Source organism: Cyprinodon tularosa, unplaced genomic scaffold (assembly GCF_016077235.1).
Source record: "Cyprinodon tularosa strain WSP-4 unplaced genomic scaffold, ASM1607723v1 ctg975, whole genome shotgun sequence".
NCBI lineage: Eukaryota > Metazoa > Chordata > Actinopteri > Cyprinodontiformes > Cyprinodontidae > Cyprinodon > Cyprinodon tularosa.
In genome coordinates, this window is record NW_024039757.1 from 97757 (window position 1) to 105205 (window position 7449).

The window sequence follows — 7449 nt, forward strand, 5'->3', positions numbered from 1 at the left end:
ATCATTTTAAAAGGGAGTAAAGGCCACTTGAAGATAATATGATGTCTGTGTAACAAAAAATGTGTTTTCCATTGCAGTTTTGTGGAGTATAACAATTTTAGTATGACTGAAAAACCTTTTCATTGAAACATATGAGCTTTTCACAGTGAATTTAGCAAATTTATTTTCATAATTACAATTTGTGCAATTTAATGGCTAATGGAAACACACCTACTGTTGCTTTAATTTATCAGTCAGTGCAGGCAAATGTTTAGCAAAAAATACAAATTTTACCCATGTTCTGAAAAGACGGTCAAGAGCAGTAGCACCCATATCTGCATGCCCCACCGCCACATCCACACAGCATGTACACTAGGTGGTGAGCAGTTGTGTGTTAAATAAATCAGACTTACTTAGACTTTTGAAATATGTCATTTTGTACACACAGACTGTATACAAAAATAAATTTAATTCAGTACAGCACTCCAGAAATTTCCATTTTTAAAGTCCAGCAGTGATAAAATGTAAACATGGAGATTAAATGTAAACATAAGACTGGTATATGGTTTCCAACATTCAGCACTTTTTGTTTCTTTTTTTTTTAAATCCCATTTTATACAACATTCAGCAGTCTAATGGCAGAGAGGAAGAAGCTGTTTTGGAATCTGCTGGACCTGCATTGGATGCTGCCTCTTCCCAGAGGGCAGCAGGGAGAAGAGTCCATGGTGGGGGTGTGAGGGGTCATTTGTAATGCTAGGGGCCCGGGACACATAGCGTTGGGATGAAATATCTTTAATGGATGGAAGAGGAGCCCCCGGGATCTTATCTGCAGTTCTCAGTACTCTTCTCGCCTTCCTTCAGTCTGAGTCGCTGCAGCCTCCACACCACACAGTGAGACAGCTGGTCTGAACGCTCTCTATGGTGCTTTTGTAGAAGGTGCTGAGGATGGGTGATGGCAGGTGGGCTCTCCTCATCCTTCTCAGGAAGTACATGCACTTTTGTGCCCTCTTGACCAAGGAAGTTATGTTATCAGTCCAGGTGACGGTGTCTGCTATGTGCACCACAAGAAATTTGGTGCTGTTGACCACCTCTTCTGCTAAGCAGTTGATGAGCAGTGGAGCGTGGTTAGGCCGGTTCTTCCTGAAGTCAACATGATCTCCTTGGTCTTCTCCACATTCAGGATCAGGCTTTTGTCTCTGCACCACCAGCTGCTCCACCTCCTCTCTGTAGTCCTGGTCGTTGTCGTCTGTGATGAAGCCCACCACCATGGTGTCGTCTGCAAACTTCACAGTGTGATCGTGGTGAATTTGGGGACGCAGTCATGTGTCATCAGAGTGAACAGCAGGGGGCTCAGGACGCAGCCCTGAGGGGAGCCTGTGCTTAGGGTGATGACTGACTGAGGTCTTTTTGATAGGACGTCTAGCAGCCAATTGCAGAGGGGTGTATTGAAGCTTAGCTTTTCTAGTTTCTCTATCAGATGCATTGGGATGATGGTGTTGAAAGCTGAACTGAAGTCCAGGAAGAGCATCCGCACGTGGGTGTTCTTCTCCTCCAAGTGTGCCAGGCTCAGGCGTCCTCAGTGGTGCAGTTCTGTCGGTAGGCGTACTGGAGCGGGATAGAATGTCAATAATCTTAGAGAGAAAACAATAAAGAATTAGAGAATTAAGGGCCAGTGATTTAAAATGGGATTGCAAGAGAAAACTTGATTTAGCAATGTTGTACAGTATATTTGCTTGCAATAATTAATAATAATTGAACGTTATTGATCTCACATTTGAGAAATGCCCTTGGGGAGCAGCAGGGCTGCCATCGTGGGGCACCCTGGGAGCATTGTGGGGGTTAATGGTCTTGCTTAATGGTCTTGAGACCCAGAGTGGCTGTCTGTGGGAGTAGGACTTGAACTCAAAACCTCTGGACTCCAAGCTCTATGCCGTAATAAATAGGCCACCACTCCCTACATGCTACTCCTTAATATATTATTACTCATGTTCTATCCTTCAAAGTGTCTTTAGCAATTTTCAGAATAAATGCCTGGCATGGTTTGGTTTTAAATCTACACAGTGGTTTAGGTGTGGCCCCATTACATTCAAATTATACAATATAACATGTGAAATCCTGCTAATTTGTGAGCCGAATTTATTTACTTTAACTGCTGATGACTCTATTAATTACTGTTATTAAAGTAATTTTTGTTTGCTTGTTGCAACTTTTCAAATAGAGAGTAATATATAAAGGTCATTTTGTTTTTGATGGTGTTTTCTGAGATTTTACTTATTTATTCACAAATGATAGTATAGCATTTTAATGAGAGACTAATGAGTATTTACGGTTTGTGTTTTCAGATAATCTTAAAATAATTTATGTTCAAGTATTTAAAGAAACAGATGGGTTTTGAATTATAGAGAATTAATCGTGCAGCACAACAGAATCTAAATTATTTTTATTGTATTTTTTGCGCTTCCCATACTAAGTAATCGTCATGTCTTTCTTTTAAAAAATATAGGCATTAGAAATAAGAATATCATTAAAATGCTTTTTTTCTCATTCTTCATTAAATTTTGAGAGGAATGTATGACCAGGTTTAAATAGAGCTTTGGTAATGCAGACCACTGCTAATAGCAACAGAAAGGAACTGATGGTGGAGGACAGAGCTCTTATTGTAAGCTCGAAAAACAAAGAATCTCAGAAAACCACAATCTAACAAACCTTGTGGTGCAAAAAACTCTAAAAGAGAGAATTGATCTACAGCCTGCGTTTGTCTGAACAAACAGCACAGCTTTCAATGGTGCAGCGACACCTAGAGGGAACCGAAGTGACTGCATGGAAAGCTTTTCAGCTGTATGTGTGTGTTAAATTTGGAGGGCTGGATTCCAGACATGTAGTACATTTAAAATGTCACAGTAAGCAATGATTTTCTGCCAGCCCCACTGAGACACCAGCTTTCAAACAAATATGTTTAAATCTGACTTGTTTGAGTGGTGATTAATCTCCTCATTAACTTCCCATGAAATAATTACACTGTAATTATTCCAGTAGTTAGCTTAAGCTGTGAGGGCTGAAAGCTGTGAGGCTTGATTTGTGTTTGAATTTCTATCACTTAGGTTACATTTAAGGTATAAAAATGTTAAAAATATGTTAACTTCCCAGTATGGTTTTGGGAAACCTTGCCTACATTTGCCATTTATCAGCATATTTCATACCTGAAGTTTTCTAAAACATAACATTTCCTGACTGACCAAAGGAAATGAGAAAAATGTCCCTTAGCTTTTTAAACTCCCCAATAAATTCATCCACTGAACCCTGCGGCTCTAACAGGTAGCTCCTGCTAAAGAGCAGATTTCCTGCACCCATCTTTCACCTCCTCATCTTTCTCCTCGTCTTTCTTTATCTCCAGTCCATCCCCCTCTGGGTCAAGCATATATCATCTGATCTTTTTCCACTCTAATGTTGATGCAGTAAAGGCCGAACGAAAACCTATAAAAGCTTTATGTCTTCAGTGCCCTGCGGTAACTTAGAGCCATCTCCGATCCCCCCTACCCTTTCCTGAAAGGAGCTAATTTGCAATGTCACCAGAAAAGAAAAGACCTGAAAACAAAAGAGATATTTTTGTATTTATTGATGTATTACTGTCACCAAAAACTCATTAATTATTGACTTTCTGTGATTGGAAAATAAAATATTATGAGAATAAGTCATCAGACAGGGAGGACTGCCTCCAGAAATATGCTTGTAATGGAATAACCTCAAGGTACACTCAGTAGACTGCCCTGAAAGGGCCTAAATGGATATGTACGTATGCTATAAGGAGCTTTCTTTAATGTTACCCAAGTCAAAGCTTGTCGGGATAAACAGCCTTGTGAAAATCAAGGTTCTCAGAAGACATTTTTCCCCTTTGTTGTGTCTGGAACAAGTAAGGCTACATTAGATTAACCTTAGTGCAGCTTTGCTGCTCTAACTACTGCTGGTCTGCAGAGGGATGTAAAACAGAAGCACCATTTAGATGAAAAAGTTCAGAATCAAAAGTGTAAGAGCCCACCTTATTCATGCATCAAGTGTTTATGATAAATAAGACAAATACAGTAGTATGCATAGATATTCACAGGACTTTTTTTTCCCCAAATTCTTTCTTAGATTTTCATTCAGACGTCATTACTCAAAACTGAGGTCTTCTGTACACCTAAACCAACATCTGCATTTTGATTGACATCACTGGGACACAAAGTTTCTGTTGTCAGAGCTCTAAGTTTCGGGCTGACAACATCCCCCTTGTCACAGAAGTGAGACAAAAAGAGCACAAACATGACAGGAAATCACTTCAAGCATGTGGTTATTCAAAATGGGCATTTCTTGAGTTGGCTAAAAAAAACTAACAGGAAGAAACACTGCATCAAACAAAGAAGAGAAAATGGAGATATGCAGAAAAGACAGTTATTCCATGTGTCAAGAATGGCTGAAACTGAAGGATTTTCTCTAAACATAACAGGTCTATGAGCTTTAATTCAAGCAACATACTTAGACAAAACCTAGATCACCCCAAAAACGAAGCACCCTAAACAAAGCTGAGCACTGTTTTTCATTGCAGTCCCATGGAACAAAAAGTAATTGGGCTCCTACATTATAAAACAAAACAACAAAGCCAATCACACAATTCTATGGCACAGGAGAACCAGCGACTCTGGGTAAAATTCAGCTGTAAACCTAGACTTTATAAACGAAGGTGTAACCAAGTAGAGAAAACGACTTTTCTCTTCCTACTATTTTAGAATTTTAATTTGAAAAAAGCTTTTATTTTGAAAGGAGGAAATGTCATTTTCACTCCGTCGCTTTACTTCCTGTTTTCACGAACACGTTGCGGTCTTTTTGCACTCTTGAACACGAGCTAGAGAGGCTGTGTGACTAGGTCTCTTGCGGTGCTCATGCTGAAACCTCATCCTGGTGAGTTTTCTGCAAGATAATGGTTGTAAACAAATGTTAGCTCTGTTCAAATACTAATTGGAGATGTTAATTGTGTTAAGTGGAAAGGAATACGAGCTAGAGAGGCTGTGTGACTAGGTCCCTTGCGGTGCTCGTGCTGAAACCTCAACTTGGTGAGTTAAAACCCTAAATGTGCCATATTTGGATTAGCTTATGCTAATGCTAATCGCGGGTGAAATGTTATTGTTTAAAAGTACTAGAAATGCTAATTCTGGTTAATTTGTGGTTTCATCAAGTGAAATTTGAGTTCTCAATACTTTTATGAAGCATTTTGTGTTTATTTTCTACCGTTTCTTGGTTAATTTCACTGTTTATTTCATGTTAAATGCACATTTTTATTACTTATTTTGTCATAGTTTATAGAAATCCTACGTAATGCTGAGAAAACATTACTGCATTTCATGTCATGATTAACAAAACCTGAAAGATGAGTTAGAAATCAATCATTTAATTGGTTTAAGATGATTTATCATAATTTTATAGTTAATCTAAAAAAAAAGAAAACAAACAGATAAAAGGAGAAATTCATTTAATTGTTTTCTGTGAGTTAAAAGTTATTTAAAGCTGCAGTCTGTAACATTGAGAAGAGAGCAGACTTTGACTGAAAATTTGAAGAAAAACAGGTTTCACGTCACTCCCCCACCCTCTCTGCTTCACTCATGCCCCACCTCCAAGCCCCACCCCTCTCACAGCACCTGCGCGGCTACTGCATGCGACCACAAGCGTCCAAGCAGCGTACGCGGCATGGAGTGTGAACCGGTAAGAGCGATAACACTCACCTCCAAGCAGCTAGATATAACATGCTGGTTATACCGAAGTTTGCCATGTAAGCAGTTGTCGGCAGGGGCAGTAAGGGCAGTTTCTCTTTCTCTGGTGGCTGTCGCTCCACCATGACTTCCACGCGCGTGCTCCTGACTGGTAAAGTGGTGGGGGGGGGGGGCTGTGATTGACACTCCATCAGACGCTCCTCTGGCTGTGATTGGTTGTTTTGACTCGTCCCGAATTATTCTTTCCAGATTGAAATACAGGCAGTATGCAGGACCAATTGAAGCAGTTTTTTTTCACAGGTTACATATCACATGTACTGCTGTCTGGGCATAGGGACAGTTTTAGCCAATATGAAAAAAAAGTGATTTTTAAAAACTTACAGACTTCAGCTTTAATGTTAAACATAAAAGTTTTCATGTAAAACAAAGAGATACTGTGATTAAGGAAAACATGCATGTAAAATGTTATTGTTTATTTCTAAATGATAATATGGGAAAAAGAAGATAAAAACTTAAGCTATAGCTGTGTGAGAGAAGAAATATTTAGCTGCATACAATAATACCATAATTGTTGTGCAGGCTAGGTATTTTCTGATGATTAAGAAAGCTGCGAATTGGATTCCTGGATACCTGATGTTCTCCGGAAGGGGATGGCGAGCCTGTACCCAGAACTGAACCGAACTCTCATCTGAAGATCCCTCTTCTGAAGATCCTCATCCTCACGTGTTAACAAAGTGGTAACAACTCACACCGACGGAGAGGAAAAGAACTAAACTATAAAAGGCCTTGACTGACTAAAAAAAAAAAAACAAACACTGAGCTCAGGGACTGGGGTTTTGTTTTGTTTTCTGTTGCCGGCTTATTGTTATTGAAATTGTAAATGTTCTATATTTTTTCTATTTTGCTTATCAATACAATTATTATTGTTGCGCATCTCCTGTCTCCAGCTATTTCATTCTGCACTCACTTCAGTTTCATTGTACTCCTGCCGAACCTATTGACTGGTCCACATGTTTGCATTCCCATAACCTACTTAACGTTATTCAGGGGTTACAATAAATTTTGGCGAGCCAGCCAGGAGATCCTTTATTTTTTTCTCTGAAGTTATCTCAGCCTTTGATATACTGAACATGGAAATTGTGGAGCGTGAATCGATTAAAGTACCGAATGCGGTGATTGTGAGTGAAATCGCTGGAGATGAACAGATTAATGAGGTGACTGAATTCTTGAAACAATATGGGTCAGTTTCCAGAGTTTTAACAATCACTGATCGTGACTCTGATCTTTTCCAAAGTGTTATTGTTGAGTACAACTATGGTACTGCTGTTGATGCTCTTGAACCATTACCTTGCACTCATGTGTCTGACAGTGGAGCTAGCTATAAGATACAACTCTTGCTAGTGCTTACACACAGTTTATTGGAAATGATAAAACCAAGACATATCTCACTGATATTAAATACCTAGCCAAGATGTGTGGCAGGGATTTTGCCGACGTCCTGAAAGACATGATGTCACAAATATCTGAGTCAATTGTTGAACCCGAAAATGACCAATTAGAGCCAATAAACTTGCCTGAGAACCCCCCTCAGTCTTCCTCTTGCAACCCTGAGACACCAGCCATTACTCATGCATGGAGCCAGTTAAACCAAGCTCAAGCAGTGCCCATTATGTCTGCACATGATTTAAACCCTCCAGAAGTGCAGCGTGTGGTCGTTGAGCACATTGTG

At 39.6% G+C, this 7449-nt stretch overlaps 1 long non-coding RNA gene across 1 annotated transcript; it reads left to right on the forward strand.

The window, feature by feature from the left end:
• The first annotated feature begins 4754 nt into the window (after nt 1-4754).
• LOC119776995 lies at nt 4755-7047 on the forward strand. Its single transcript, XR_005279857.1, has 3 exons — nt 4755-4914; nt 4995-5066; nt 6300-7047. It is a non-coding gene; the product is annotated as an uncharacterized LOC119776995 (long non-coding RNA).
• Nucleotides 7048-7449: the final 402 nt, after the last annotated feature.